The sequence below is a fragment of the Mus caroli genome, chromosome 8 (genome assembly GCF_900094665.2).
Source record: "Mus caroli chromosome 8, CAROLI_EIJ_v1.1, whole genome shotgun sequence".
Taxonomy (NCBI): Eukaryota; Metazoa; Chordata; class Mammalia; order Rodentia; family Muridae; genus Mus; species Mus caroli.
This window is the reverse complement of record NC_034577.1, coordinates 54450478-54467489: the sequence shown is the minus strand read 5'-3', so window position 1 is coordinate 54467489 and position 17012 is coordinate 54450478. Positions and strand designations below refer to the sequence as shown.

At 40.7% G+C, this 17012-nt stretch overlaps 1 long non-coding RNA gene across 1 annotated transcript in view; it reads right to left on the bottom strand.

Annotated features, from left to right (window-relative positions):
- LOC110300676 overlaps window positions 1-17012 on the bottom strand; it is a 74595-nt gene continuing 57583 nt past the window's right edge. Inside the window, exon 3 of the long non-coding RNA XR_002378597.1 lies at window positions 1-1262. This is a non-coding gene — a long non-coding RNA (uncharacterized LOC110300676). The remainder of the gene's footprint in view (window positions 1263-17012) is intronic.

The following is a 17012-nucleotide window of genomic DNA, read 5'->3' as shown; positions in this document are numbered from 1 at the left end:
GTTCTTTACACATTTAATCAAGGCCTTGTTGGCTCCCTCTACAAATAAGGCAAACTGAAACATGGAGACTGTTGAACCAGGCAATGAACAGAATAGGATGGTCAAATCTACAATAGCAAGTTTCTCATTGTGTTGTAGGCTTTTATACTTCATTTCCATGATGCTAACATCTGGCAAGAGAGCTGATTATACAGAGCAAGTATTTTAAGAATATTGACTACTAAGCATAAGGACTTAGCATAGTCCATAGCATTAAAGGGGTGATAATACACTGTGGGCAGGCATAGTCTCTTCAAGTTTCAGAGCGTGTCACATTATCTACTAGATAGAGATACTGTGAGGATAACCACCTCTGAATCCATTAGGTCTACAGCCACTAAAGAGTTTAATAACCTATCAGATTGTTTCACATTTGCTTTCTTTTTTCAGACACTGAACTGATTGCCATTTCAGGAGCCTACTTTGCACGCACTGTTGTTAAAATAAAAACAAACTTAATACTATTTAATTTTGCATCCATAACAAGTTTTTAGAAAGTCATGATAGCTTTGGGTATGGTTCAAATTAATGTATGCCAACATCTTTTCTTCCAGAGAGCCCCCCCCATTCAATATGAGATCTCTGTAGGTTTGAATTGTGTGGTCATAACTTCAATATGCAGCTTAAAAATAAGAAAAGAGACTATGATCACAATGCACCCATATGTGTATCTATGGAAACACTACTTCATCCACACTTTATTTGCCTCTCTTTTTTCCCCCTGCAGAAACAAATAAAAGGCTTCCTTGTTCAAGAAGCAATACATTCGAACTCTGCCACTTAAGCAGGTGTAAAATTAGAACGAGAGAGGGGTCTGGAATATTTCTGCCACCAGCTCTTTGACACCTGTTGACCAATCATTCAGAGGAAACCTTGGGAGTTGAAGACACTCCAGTTCCGAGGACATTCCTTCCCAAAATAGGTTTTATCAAATTGCTGTGGCAAAAGAAGCAACAGGGTGGGCAGACTCCCGGCTGCGTGGCTCCGCTACTGTCCCTAACGGTTGGCATTTTGTCAGTGTCTAAATCCTCTGTTGCTCCAACAGCTGATTTCCTCCTTTGTCCCACTCTTCCTTTCTGGTTTTATAGGGAGTGACTGCTTCATACTTCCCAGGCCACTTCTTTGGAACCACTGAAATGCTCACACAGCTGTCTGCAGTTGTCTCACAGTGACCACCATATTCAAGAGTTAAATAGTCCCTCATGAGGTGGCTGAAAAACAAACTGGAAAAGAAAGAAAACTGTTAGTTCTGAGTTAAGATAAATAAACTCCAAAGCCCGTTCTAAATATTCACTTGTCCTTCTCCTCTATTGAAGAAAAATAAAGAATATCAAAGTATCCCATCCAATATGTTCCTTACTTTTATATCCACTCAATTTTAAACATTACAAACTCAGCCACAAAAATGATGTTGACCTTTTTTAAGGAATGCATTCATTTCATTCTGCGTTGGCCTGTGAGCTCCCAGCGAATTTTCCAGCCACTGCTTCCTAGCTTGCTGTAGGAGTGCTGAAGAGCTATGTCCCATGTCGTCTAGATTGTACAAGGGTTCCGAGGAACTAGACATATGTCATGTTAATGCCACCAGGCAAGAATAAGAGTTTGAGACAAATTTAAAGGAAGTTTGATTTTTTTTTTTATCGGTGGTGTACCTGAGAGCTGACCAGCAACTGCATCCTAAGTAGCGTTAAAGAGGGCAACCTTGAGTCAGTTTCTTGGGGGCCCTTTTAAAAAGAAAACCCAAGACTGGTTGCTAAGCAGGTTTACAGAAGACAGTGGAGCAATAAGTACAGAAAAATCTCAAAAAAAGACCCCAACACCCATGACCATGTGGTCACCACGTGATTCCAGAGCTGAAGGACAGGTCCTGGATTCTTAGAGTAAATACCGTTCTGCATAAGTTGACCTGGCTATTGTCTGGAACGCTGCCCACGAATGAAGCTGTGTGCTGTGTGAGATTTCTGAGAGCTTGTGAAAAGAAACTCTAAATAAACAAGAGAGTCTTGCAATATCTGTTCCTCTCTAACACGGGCTTTTCTTGAATAAGTGCTTTCCTGCTTCTCCTCGGTGTGAATAGGAGTGGGTTTGATCTATCATCTTACTTTTGTTTTTCAAAGGTGTTCCCTAGAATGAGTTGTCCTCCCAACTGTTTACAGCCTGAACGCATGTAACCTCACCCTTGTGGCTGTATACGGTTTACACTAAAGTGAACTTTTCTCACGTGCCTTTTGCCTAATACTCAGCATACCCACAGATAGAATGTGTCTGGTTTCCTGAATAGAGATGACTATTGCATAAGATTCTCTGCCTCATTTTTTTGACTCCAGGCTCCAAGGTTTTAGCCTCCAACTAGAGTAGTAACAATTAGGATAGAAAAAAATCCAATAAAATTATTCCTAACGATATTCTGCTATATTCATAGATCAGTGCCTAGCCTAATAGCCATCTGAGAGGCTTCCTCCAGCAGCTGATGGGAACAGATGCATAGAGCCACAGCCAAACATTAAGGAGAAAAAGAACTCAGATTAGAGACCTTTTTCAGGTCGCTTGAAGCTCTGGGAACCTCATAAAGAGAGGGAGAAAAAAATATATAGGAGCCAGAGGGGCTAAGGACACCAGGAGAACGTGGTCCACAGAATCAACTAAGCACAGTTTGTGGGGGCCTCACAGAGACTGAAGAAGCAATCACCGAGCCTACCTGGGTCTTCACTAGGTCCTCTGTATAGCTGTTAGCTTGGTGGTTTTGTGGGGATGCTAACAGTGGAAGGGTGTGTGTGTGTGACTCTTTCACCTGGTCTTGGGATGTTTTTTCTCCTACTGGGTTGCCTCATCCAGCCCTGATATGAGAGTCTGTGCCTGGTCATATGGTTATGCCATATTTGGTTGATATTTCTGGGAGGCCACTCTTTTCTGAAGGGAAATGGAGGAGGAATGGATCTGGGGAAGAGGGAAGGTGGAGAGGGAACTGGGAGGAGTGAAGGGAGGGAAAACTAGAATTGGGATGTATTTATGCAAAGAGAATAAATTTTTAAAAGTAAAGCATAAAGAAGACTTTTTAAAATACCCTAATAAGTTACAGAAAGAATTCTTTGGGTAAATTATCTATTGATAAAATTATATTAACCTTACTAAATTGTTCCAATTGTAAATAAAGGGGGGAAATATATTTAGCTAACAAACTGTTGTTCACATTCCCTAAAATCAGGGATTTCTTACCTGACACCAAACCCAGCTCAAATACAAATTCAGAAAAGGAGAAAGTAATAAACTTAACTCCATATAGTAATCTTTTTCCAGTTTTCCAGCCAACTTTCTGTTTTCAAATAAATTATTTTAAAACTACAATAGGCCAACAAGGTACCTCAGTAGGTAAAATGCTTGCTACAAAGCCTGAAACCTAATTCAATCCCCAAAGCCCACATGGTAGGAAAAAACTGACTCCTGCAAGATATGCTCTGACCTCCACATGCTGAGGCATGTGTGCTTGCACAAATGTTCACACACACACACACACACTAAAACATTTCAAAAGATTTAAGTGTACTCGATTTTGAAACAATGAGGACTCATATTCAGGTCTGGAGATATAGCAGAATCACAGGAAAAACAAAAAAAAGAAAGAAAATGTCTGAGCACAAATCTACAGCCTTCCCATCTTACTTTTCATCCCTTAAGAGTGGACCTTCTCCTGCAGTCCAGATACCCTGGTGGTCACAGTGATGTCTGTCTTTGTCATGTATGCCCATCACCTGCTCTGTAAGCCATAGACCTTCATCAGACAAAAATCCTCCCTCTTTTCTCTGCAATCGCTAATGCCTTCTCCCTTTCTCTGGGACAGAGACCGAGCCCTTCTTATGGCAACAGCTGCTGCTTGGACTCTCTGGAGAAGGTATTTAAGAAATATCCAAATAGTATAGAGGACAAGGGAGCTATTCCAATATTGTTCTGGGTTAAATGCCTTTATCTTAAGTTAATATGCTTAAATGCTAACCTGAAGATAACGGTGTTGGGAGTAGGCAATCTTTAGGGGGTGATTGGTGCATAATGCTTGTGTTGTATAATTTCTCTGAATTGAAATATTATCTCCTGGAGGTTTGAGAGGAGATCAAAAGACTCAGAGAAGTAATATAGTTTAGAAGGGTCAGAAATCTCACCCAAGGTAAAAGACTCACAAGGACTTTGCTACAAAGCCTGATACCTAATTCAACCCCCATAGCCCACGTGGTAGGAAAAAACTGATTTCTGCAAGATATGCTCTGACCTCCACATGCTGAGGCATGTGTGCTTGCACAAATGTTGCAAGCACCCTACTCTTTGCACCCTACTACTGGCCTATGTACGCACTAAACAACTGCTGGGGAGAAGACACATGCATGGAGATAGCAGGAAGTCACACAGAGCACTTCGGAGATACAGCATGCCCTTATGCAGGCTGAAGCAAGCTTTTTGGTAATGTAAATCGATGTGTTGTGCCTAACTTCCAGAGAAGAGAGAAGAGCACGTGGACACAGGTTCAAGCCAATAGAAAGTCTTATTAGCCACCCAGTGACTACACTGAGTGTTTGGGACCCCAGTGCCATCCTGAGCCTTTCTCCAGGTGAGCTTTTAAAGCACAGAACCGGTAGAGGGCACAGAAGTCCAAGTGCTCACTTGGCGGAAACCAGGAATGTTAAACAAGCACCTTTTCTCTTCAAAAGAGACGTGTAGGCTTAGATTATTCAAAACCTACTTTAATAAGGGTTCTAAAATGCATCAACCTCCCTTCTAGCCACCAACCAAATGAAAAATGGTTAGTAGGACAAAGGGAATGTGGGCCTCTTTAGAAGTTGTTCATTCTTTGGGGGCAATTCCAAAGACGAATCAGTAGTGGCAGTCCAGTCCAACCGGCAAATGCCAAATACACAGTTCAGTCCTGAGGCTCCACCAAACTGGCACTCATCTGTGTTATCTGTATTACCAAGAACACTCCAGATCTTTCCCCAAGCCTATAAGACAACACATGTAATATATATGCATATGTACATGTATATATACATGTATATATATATACATACATACATATATATAAATATATATATATATGTGTGTGTATATATATATATATATACATGTATATAAAATCCAATTTCATGGAAGAGGTGATACATTCTCTAAGAAGAGTTTTGATGTAATTATGCCTTCAGTGTAATGGTGTATCCAGGATTGTGTACACAAGAAACATTTTTCCAACTTGCATTGTATTTAAATATGCCAGTAAACTAAACTGTCTCAGACTCTAGAAGTTTGAACCAACGCTGGCTACTGAATTACGTTAAACTGGACTTTCTTCTTGATTCATTCAGATCATTACTCTGCTAGTCATGGTGTTTGTAGGCACATACCTATGAAAGAAAGAAAAAAAAAGGAACCTGGTGACACACTTCAGCAAGAACAGTTAGCCAGAAACAGAACTACAGAAGCCAAAAATCAAAGTTAGTACATTTAGAGACTTCCCTAGAACTATAATCTTTGATGGATTAGGTTCGAGTTCTTGTTTTGGCTGGTGGTTCTGCATATATGCCGGATTTCATGGCCTAAATACTACTTCCATCATGGCATCCGTTGTACTAAATTATGGGGGGAGGCGGAGGCTGTTACAGCTGTTTGAGTTACTCACATTCCTTGTCAGTGACCCCCTTACCCACAATCCTGTAAGTAATCCAATAATCTTATTATTCCATCAACCTAGACACTGGAATTGTTTATTTGGACTCCTGCCAGTGCCTCATCTGGGAAACACAGGCATTTAGTCACATCTCCTAAAAAAAAAAAAAAAAGTCACACAACAGCTGGAGCCCATGCGAATGAGATCAGTGCCTTTGAGAAGAGATGTCAGGAAAAACTCCTTTAGTGCTTCCATGAAAGGCACAAGATGTCCACCTATGAACTGGGAGGTAGACCTTCCCCAAACCTCAAGCCTGTCAATGTCGTGAAGCAGAACTCCACATCCTTCCAAACCATGAGAAATAAATGTGTTCTGTTTATGAGTTACTTTGGTCTACTGTCATTTGGTAAGTCTGAATACACTGTATCAAATGTTGGGGTGAGGTTCAATTATTCTCACTATGAGTATTTGTGAAGCACTACCACCTGCCAGAAAACATGCTCATACCAAGGATGTGGGAAGAAATGTGCTCAGTTCTAATTGTTGAAGACCTGACAGCAGAGGCTGAAGGCTACCCCACTACAGTCTGGTGGTAGAAAGGGGTTTAATGTTGCAATGCTCTGATGAGGCTAAGTGGAGTGGGGATAAAAGGAAACAGGCAACAAGCTACCTGGGGAAAATCACTGCAAACTGCAGAGCAGACATAGATTCTGAACTGACAAATTGTGAGTATTGCCTACACATGCCAAGAGAAAGCCTAGCCCTAGAGGTAAATGCAGTTCGATTGGTAAATTCAGGGAGATCTCTTGAAGGGTGAAAAGCTCTAACAGATGAACTCTTACCAGAGGGATTAGAGACAGCATTAGCTTTAGTAGGTAATAAGAAAGTGAGAGTTTCATGAATGTGAAATTTTAATGGAATACACCATTATGTTAGAAGTATCATAGCAGCTGTGATGATCACAATGGAGAAGATAAACCTGGGACAGGAAACATACCACAAAATTGCAAATAAAAAAATACCAAGGACAACGTGTAGTTTTTAAAACAAAATCTCAATTGTTCAATTTTACCAATGAAGGCTTGAGAGCCAGATGCTGGAGTGAAAGCCTGCTAGCTAAGAGGCGGATGAAGCACCCAGCTGACCTTCCTCTTCAGCTGGCATCCCAGCAGCAATGCCCTCTCTCACAGCATCTCAAAAAGAAAAATCCTCCAAACAAAATGTCCCTCCCTTCTACTTCCTGTGCATCTAACCAGCCTTCTGACTCCCTCTTACTCTCTATGGGGTTTTTTCTTAATAATCTTATGTCCACTTCCCGTCAACTGCTTGCTTGCTCTGCCTCTGACCTATCATTGACATTATCTAATCCTGTTACAATATTCAAGCAGAAAACTCTTGGATTAAAGGCTGAGCCACACCACAACCAAACACAGGTTTCTCCAGTAAAAAAACACAAACTCCAGGTTCACAATATAATAAAATAGCCTGCAACAGACAGAGAACCAAGCAGAGTCAGTGTCTTAGTTGGGTTTCTATTGCTGTGAAAAGAGGCCATGACCACAGCAACTCTTACAAAGGAAAGTATTTCATTGGGGCTGGCTTTCAGTTTCAGAGGTTTAGTCCATTGTCATCATGGCAAGAAGCAATGCAATGTGTAAGCAGACATGGGAGTTCTACATGGGGATCAGCTGGCAGCATGAAGAGAGAGTGACATTGAACCTGGCCCCCAGTTACATACTTCCTTCAATAAGGCCACACCTACTCCAACAGGACACACATGTAATAATTCCACTATGTATAAGTCTATGGGGGTCATTTTCATTCAATCCATTACATTTTACTTCCTGGCTTCCATGAGCTTTAGCCATATCATAATGCAAAGTGCATCTTGCTCAACTTCAAAAGTCCTCATAGTCCATAACAGTGTCAGCCCTTTTAATGGTACAAAGTCCAAAAATTTCTTTTGAGACTTATGGCGATCTCTTAACTGAAACCTCCTTTAAAATCAAAATTAAAAAGTAGATGACATACTTTTAACATACAATGGCACAGGATATAAATTATCATTTTATAAGGGGGAAAGAGAGCATAATAAGGAAATACTGGACCAAAGGAAGACCAAAAGCCAGCTGGGCAAACTCCAAACTCTGCATCTCATGTGTGATGGCAAAATGATTTCCAGATCTTCAACTCCCTTCTGCTTTGTTAGCTGCAATGCACTTCTCTCTCCTGGGTGTTTCTACTCCCTGTTATCAGCTTTCCTTGATAGGTATCCACTGCTTTCTCATCTCTAGCATCTTGGGGTCTCCATAGCAACCCAGGCTTCACCTTCACAGCTTCACACAATGGTCTCTCTAGGCCTCCATGAAGAGACACCGACGACACACTTCTGGCCTCATCGACTTTCCTTAGTAAAGGAGGGAGATTCCATAACTCCTTTCTTGTATCCCTGACTTTAAAGCCAGACCTATGTGGCCAAAGCTGCCAGGTTCTACTTCTTGCTGGGGCTGAAACATAGCCCCCTTGTTCAAATATGTTTTCACTAGGTTTCTGGTTTTGATGGTTTTCTTTACTGCCCAAGTTTGGCTGTCCTGCAACTTATTCCGTAGACCAGGCTGGAAGACAGACTGACACACTGAGCCTGGCTTGAGCTTCTGTGCTTCTGTAACCTCAAAGCCTCCGTGACATACATTCTCCGATAAGGACACATCTACTCCAAACAGGACATACCTGCAACATCCCTTTGAAGTCCATGTCTTTATTCCTTTCTGAAAGTGCTTTATGGAATATGTTGAGCTCTTAAAGGCCAACTTAGTTAAGTAAATATTTATATTTACTTTTTTCTTTCTAATGGTCTTTAAAACATTTTTACATCTTTAATCTGTGACATAGACACAGCACTCAATGTAGGCATATTTTTCTGTCTTGTCCAGAAAAAGGCACATACTTCTAGCTTGTCCTTTTTATGTCTCCATCTGTCGGGATGACACTGGGTAGGAAGGAGAATCTGAGAAGAAATGTGAAGGGAAAATGTGAACAAAATGTATTACATGAAAAAAAAAAACTTAAAAATGTTCAATGTAATCTGATTAAGTCGCTCCTAGAGCAGGCTCAATTTGCTTATTTGAATGACGCCCAAGGAGGGTCTGTGTAAATGCATACCTCATAAATTCGGTCAGTTGTTTACATACCATGAAAACCATGCCCTAGTGCCTAACCTCAGGCACACGAGAGCAAAGGTTCAACTCAAATCGCAGAGATGTAGCTGTGAATGTCATTCCAGGTCAGAACACACTGCGTGGCTCTGCTGCTTTCCAGTTACTCCATTAATAGATACTGGGAATGGAAGAAGCATATGACCCCAAATGATGATTTAACCAAGTGCTCCAAGCTACTGTATTAGCTGCTTAGAGGCAGTCTGCCTTCAACCACGCTAAGCAGAGTCAACCATCTAAAGGGATCTACCATTGTGTGTGATCAAACTCCCAGAAAGCCTGCACTGCACTTGTCAGAATATCACTGAAGACCTAAAAATAAAGTGGTGTTTGTGCAATGTCTGTATTTTAGACATGGGGTTGGGAGTAGAGAGAGACTGAGGTAATGTGTTTTATTTCATGTGATATGTATGAATTGTGAAGAAGGAAAGAAATGAAACTACATAATAAAATAGTGTCTGAACATTTCCAGAAAAATCACTTCTATGAGTTTTACAAAACCTTGGTCACCAGAGTTCCAGGTCTTCAATGGCATCACCATTCAGACCTTCACCCATGCATTCAGTCACCCATGCATTCAATCAGTCACCCATACGTGCAGCCCTTTACCCATGCATGCAGCCCTTCACCCATGCATGCAGCCCTTCACCCATGCATGCAGCCCTTTACCCATGCATGCAGTCCTTCACCCATTCATGCAGCCCTTCACCCATGCATGCAGTCCTTCACCCACACATTCAATACTTCACCCATGTATTTTGTCCATAAGCAATTCAGTATTAATCCTGGTTAAAATGATCAAGCTTCAATTGTATTCTCTCATGTATTCATGTATTCTCTCATGTAGAGAATATTGATTTATGTGTATATATGGCATGACACAAGACATGAGTTGAGAAAAAGAAGTCTAAATAAAGGATAGCAGTAGGTGGCAACAGGAGGAAGAAAAACAAATATTGATTGCAAGTTTTCTGTCATACGCAGACTAGAGGAAGAAAACCTACAGAAATAAAGGAGAAGGGGTGAACAAGAACAAGGTAAAGTGATTCTTGTATTTAAAGAGTCATATTAAACCCATTATTTTACACTATAACAACAACAACAACAACAATAATAATAAAACAAGGAGTATCAGATTCTGGTGTCAGGCCATCTGAATTTATATCTTAGCCTGACAATGGCTAATGACTTTTTTAGAGAGTTAAATTACCTTCCTTATTCCTCTCCTGACCCACAGATTGGGGATAATCATAGTATCTATTCCACAGATGTTGCAATAACTAAGGTTCATGGGCTTGGCTGCCTCCTGAAGTCACATTGATGTCTGTGGTTCATGGAGCTGCTGGAGGCCATGTTGATGTCCGTGGCCTGTGCTGTCACAAAGGGCCATGCTGGTGTCTGTGGTCTGTGATGTCTGTGGCTGTGTTGGTGTCCATGGACTGTACTGCTGCCAGATCCCAGCTGTCACCCGAAACCCATGTGTAAGAAGATCATGATCTAGCCATACTGCTGCTGACTGGGAAGGACACTCTTTCGAAGAGATATCACTGACTGCAGACTCATTGAGAATGAGAGGATTAAAGGATTCTGTTACAATCTCTGTCCCCGAACCCCATCTTACCCCCTTAAAAGGAAAGAGTCTAGACAAGAAGCCATTGAAGAGAACTCCTAAAGATTGTGATAGGGATCCTAAAGTGTCACTCTTCACAGTTGATGGCTTCTGGTGGAAATGGGGATGAGTAAGGTCTCAGTTTTCTTTAAGAGGCTGGCCACTGGGAATTTGACCATGCTCCAGTAGATTATTTTCTTCTCTTCTTCTTCTTCTTCTTCTTCTTCTTCTTCTTCTTCTTCTTCTTCTTCTTCTTCTTCTTCTTCTTCTTCTTCTTCTTCTTCTTCTTCTTCTTCTTCTTCTTCTTCTTCTTCTTCTTCTTCTTCTTCTTCTTCCTCTTCCCCTTCTCCTTCTCCTTCTCCTTCTCCTTCTCCTCTTTCTCCTCTTCCTCCTCCTCCCCCCCTTTTCTTCTTCTTCTTGGAAAAAACCACAAGGTTGAGGGCTGGATCTGGGAAGTCTGGGATAGGAATTCGATAGGGGTACATTATGTAAAACTCCCAATCAATAAAAATGTTGGAAAATTTTTTAAAAGAAAAAATATATACAAATGACTAATAAGTTTTCATGATGTAAATGAATGATTGACATGTCTTCATTTCACATATACTTATTAAGCAATGTTTAGGTCTGCAGCAATCCAGGGATTAAAAAGCACAGAGCCATTTTTTAATGTGAAAATGAAAGGAATAGGACATGTGAAATACCACTAGGAAGTGGGATAGCTTGAGAGGCAGAGATATGCACAGCTCTGAGTGAAAAGCCAGCTTAGTCTACATAGAGATTCCAGGCGACTTAGGGCTACATAGTGAGACCCTATCCCTAAATAAATAAATAAAAGATGGATGGATGGAGAGAGAGAAAGAGAGAGCGAGGGAGGGAGGGAGGGAGAGAGAGAAAGAGAGAGCGAGGGAAGGAGGGAGAGAGAGAGAGAGAGAGAGAGAGAGAGAGAGAGAGAGAGAGAGAGAGAGAGAGAGAGAGAGAGAAAGGATAGAAAAATAGGGTTAATTCTCAAAAATCCAGCAAGACTGCTAAGTAAGAAAGAGAAGAAAGCAAGAAACTCAACAGCTATTGTGTATCTGCTATGGGTTATGCTTGGTGATAACCATATTATGAGGATATGAGCAGTCTGCTGCACTTAGATAGTGTACATACCACTAGGAAAAGTGTTACAAAGATTCTTACCAGAAAAGAAGGTACCCCCAAGAAAGAGATTAAACCCATGTGGTAAGAACAGAACAGGCTTGCAAAATCCTAAAGTCTAAATATGCAAAGCACTGGAGTAGAGCAAGGTTTGGTGTGCCTGGGGAAGGAAGACTGTGCAGTATAAAGGATACTCTACAGTAGCCACATTTCTAGCTTTGAGTAAGTCAGCATAGTAACTGTACAGCAAGCCAATGTAAAAGGATAACGGCAAGTCGCAGAAAGATGGCAGAATATCATCAAAGTAGGAACACAAACCATCCAGCACAAATGAACTAGGGAATCCCCTATAAAGCAAACAGCCGGCAGTCCCAACAGAAAGAGTCTCCAGGCAGAGTGTCCACTGGGGTGATCTTCCAAATGAAAATAACAAATAACAAATAACAATAGATAGAGCTCATATCCTTTAACTGGCTGCTCATAGCATGTAGCAGATAATAGCCGGAGTTCCCAGTTGAACTTTGTCTCCATGGCTGAGCCTCCAAAGGCTAAATGTCCTAAGTTGAACTTCCCGTTTTTCCTACATGCTGCGATAGCCTTTTGATTTTTAGATCTTTAAATTTTATCCATGTTTGTGTGGGCCTGTTTGTCTGTATGTTCACTGTGTGTGTGTGTGCAGTGCCTAAAGAAGTCAGAAGTAGGTGCCAGAACCTTTGCAAATGGAGTTAAAGTTGTTTGTGAGCGTTTTGGTATTGATGGCAGGAATTAAACTGGGTCCTCTGCAGGTCCAGCAAATGTTCCTAACTGCTGAGTCATCTCTCCATTCCTTGCTGGTTCTGTAATTTCATGCAACAAACTATTTTAACATGAGTTAGAAACAGTTTACTTTCTAGATCTAAAGGCACAACACTTTTATTGGTTAGACTTTTTTCCCTCCCTATCACACAATTAGAGGGACCTGCTCGACCACAGACAAAGGGTCCTTAAAAGATACTTTGAGATGAACATACTTGGCTTTGAAAAGGGGAGTGAGCACACCTTTACTAGCAGGTTCAGCTTCTCAGTCTATATCATACACACCAACTTGGCAGATTATAGTGATATACAATCTTGGGAATTAAGAATAAAAGCAAAAATGTAAGGGCTGGAAGTTTACACAGCAGTTGAGAAAATTTGCTATTCTTCCAGAGGACTGGGATTCTGTTCCCAGTACCAACATCAGGTGGTTCACAAACATCTGTATTGCCAGCTCCAGTAGGATACAGTGCCCCTAGCCTCCACAGATACCTGCACTTAAATGGACAGACCCACACACACACAGAGACACAAAGACATAAACATAATTTAAAATAATTTCTAAACTTTACTTTAAAAAAAATAAAAGTGTAAATCATTGGGAATAGCAAATATCTCAAAGCACCAGCTAGAACAAATAAAATCAGATGTCACAAATCTTTAAAGAATATTTCCAGATAAACCATAAACTGCCTTAAAAGGGATTGTGCCTGTAGGTTGCCTCTCAGATCTCTGTCCTTACAAGGGCAGGAAAGGAGATTGCAGTAGAGAGAAGGGGGGAGACTTCAATCCAGATAACAAGTGCACTTAAGGACAATTAATGAGAGATCCAGTGTATTGTTCAAAGGCAGAAAGTTATCCACGGGAAGACTTCTCTGTAAGCATGCAACCAGGGTTGGAAGAGGAAATGGAGATTTCAGAGCTGGAAGTCAGCTGGCTTAGACTAAAATAGTAACGCAGCCGAATTGCAAGACATATACTTGAACCCCTGAAGATCTGTATCACATACAAGAGATCTTTTAACCCCACCGGGTGGAATGTGCTGCTTTATCCACTTTCTTAGTCTGACCAAAAGATAGACAGCTTCACTGTAGGTCTCTGCCCAAGGACACATCTCACTTCAACAATCCCAAAATGTGACTTACAAGCACCAACTCACACACACACACACCCCCACACACACACACAGAGAGAGAGAGAGAGAGAGAGAGAGAGAGAGAGACTCACTCACATCCCCATTCCTCACTTGGGAGTGCAGATCCTAGACATACACAAGAGGGAGTGGAGGAGAAGGGACAGAGTTCAGAGCTCAAGGAGGATGCTTGCGGAGACGCTGGACCTTGGAGTCCACCTGTCAGAGTTTCCAACATATTTGTTTCTACACATATAGGATGAGTTTCAGTTTCTTTTCTCCTCCTTGCCACCTTCCTGGTTTCCCTTTCCTGGTTTCTCTGTATAGGAGACAGAATATCCATTCGGAACTGGGGAGAACTTCAATGAGGCAAAATCAGATGCAATGATGTGGATAGGAAGGGGCACCGGAGAACAGAATGGTAGAACTCTAGAGAAATGAAGAGCTGAAACTAAGTGCAGGATACTATGCACTAGGAAACTGTAAGATGAGATGTGTTTTCTTTTGTCAGAGAGGCATGGGGAATACAAAAACAAAGAAAAGGAAGGCACAGGTTCAAATTCATTTCTATGAAAAATGCCCAACAGTAATTCTACACAGTGTGAACATTTGAAACACCAACCATCTTCCAGAAAGCGCTTCTAGAACTGAGAGAAAAGCAGATCTTCATTGTATCAGTTTCTTTTCTCCTCCTTGCCACCTTTCTGGTTTCCCTTTCCTGGTTTCTCTGTATAGGAGACAGAATATCCATTCGGAACTGGGGAGAACTTTAATGAGGCAAAATCAGATGCAATGATGTGGATAGGAAGAAGCACCGGAAAACAGAATGGTAGAACTCTAGAGAAATGAAGAGCTGAAACTAAGTGCAGGATACTATGCACTAGTATCATTGTATCATTTCTGTAGTATGTTGTATCATTGCTCCTGTTGTATAATCGCAGTGCAGTAGTCAGTTTATATAACCAAAAATAATGTATATACTCTTGAAGTGATTGACTTAGCATTTATTCTGCAGAAAGCTTCCTTGATTTAAAAAAAAAAAATGACCCACCCAACAACACTACAGTCACAGCCGCAGATGTCAAAGGAGCACACTGGGTCTGTGATATTTCTGCCACAGCCTTTTTCAACACCTGTTGATCATTCAATCAGAGGAAACCTCGGAGCTGAAGATATGCCAGCTCTGTGGAAATTCCTTCCCGAAATAGCAAGAGCTGAGCAAATTGCTGGGCAGGCAAGTCCTGGTGGGCGGGGCTCGGGGCTGTGTGCGGCTCAGCATCTGTCTTTCATGGTTGGCATTTTTACACTGTCTAAATCCTCCACTGGTCCAACAGCTGATTTCCTCCTTTGTCCAGCTCTTCCTTTCTCATTTCCTGGGGAGTGGCAGCCACATCCTTCAACAGGCCACTTCTTGGAAGCAGCCACTGAGATGGCCACACAGCTGTCTGCAGGGGTCTGACAGTGACAGTGACCACTACACTGGAGTTTGCTGTTCCCTCACTAAGTCCATGAGTTGTGAAAAAAGCAAACTTGGGGAGAAACAAAACATGGAGGTCTAGCTCTAAGTCAAATGACGTGCAAAGTCATTTCTAAACATTTGCAAGGTTTGTCTTTCTCCTCCCATGAACAAAACTGGAGGGGGTCAGGGGCTCAAACAACTTAGGGAAGTCTTCATATTTTCAAAACATCAAACAGTGTGTTTAAACTTTAATTATGTAAATATTCATTATGTTTATGTTTCATATTCAAATCACAATTTTTGAGCTACTTTAAAAAATAAATAGCTCAAGAAAAAAATCACATTTTATGGTTACAAATTTTATGAGTTTACTATGTTATTCCATAAACTCTACATGTATTTGGGAGGGGTGCTCTTATAAGTTTTTAAACAAGTGTCTCTTTTAATGAGGAATATCTCCTTAGTATGTTTAGGATAGAGTAGGTCAAAGGATATGACATTTCCAAGGTAGCCAAAGAGAGATGCATCTTCATATTGCAGACTGTGGTCCAGTGGTGACTTGCAAATCAGCATACAGGAGCCAAGGAAGAAGACAGGGAGCCTCAATTAACTATTTATAGTCAACAAAGTTTATTTTTAATTCCTAAAGCAAAATATACAAAATCATGAAAAAATAATTTTTTCTCTATTTTATATCCAAAGAACTTGAAGAATTACAAGTTAGCTAACAGGTTATGCACTACAAACAATGTAGTGACAAATATGACTGACATGACTTAAGCTTACTGAGTGGATGGAATCTTTCCTTCCCATTTTTCCTAGTAAGCAATCAGATACGGATTTCAAAGAAAACATAGGAGGAAGGAGGAGAGGAGAATAGAAGGATTCCTTGAACCTTACTTCCCAGCTATATTAACTGGCAACCCCCCCCCACACACACACACAAAAACTTTTTTATTGGATGGCAAATTAAGGTTATATTTTCCATATAATTTTTTTCTATTTTCAAAATGCATCTTAAAATATTTCATATTGGACTGGAGAGATGGCTCAAGCAGTTAAGAGCACTGGCTGCCCTACCGGAGGTCCTGAGTTCAATTCCCAGCAATCACATGGTAGCTCACCACCATCTGTAATGTGATCCGATGCCCTCTTCTAGTACATGAAGACAGCTACAGTGTACTCACATATATAAAATTTTAAAAATCTTTTAAAAATATTTCATATTAATGAGAGAAGGGGGTATATATAAAGGAGGATGTATAACATATAGAGTTAAGAATCATTAACAGTCAAGATAACCTGAACATTGTAGTAAAGTTCTCCATGCATTCTGCCCCAGTTAATGCATATTTATTTGAAGATGAACCACTGTGAATATACCATATACCAAGAGAAGAAAAGAACTGTACCTATAGATATGGATATCTTTGAGGATGTTATCCACATTGTTAATCCAAACCATAATTGTATACTGAATATATTCCCATGACTACATATTTATTAATGCATTCCACTCCATTTCCCCCATAGACCAAGGTATATTTATTTTACTGAATGAAGTAAAATATAAATACAGTTTCTTTTTCAGATTTATTTTATTTTTATTGGGTATGTGTGTGTGCATGTGAGTGCATGTGTGTGTGTGCATGCATGCATGTATGTCCACATACATGTACATGCCTGTGAAGACCAAAAGGAGGCATTGGAACCCCTGAGGCCAGAGTTGCAGACAGTTGTGAGCAACCTAACCTCAGTGCTAAGAACTTCTGAACTCTGGTCTTCTACAAACATTCTCAACCCACGAGCCATCTTTCTAGGCCCTACACAAAGACTTTTAATCTATAATAAAAGAGAGATCAGTGGAATTGTGCAAAGCCAAGAGCAAAAATTGCTGCTGCTTCAAGAGACTGTTAATACACAAGCATCTGATATGTCATTTTACTGGAATCCTCTATTGGAGTCTCTGGTCCCACCAA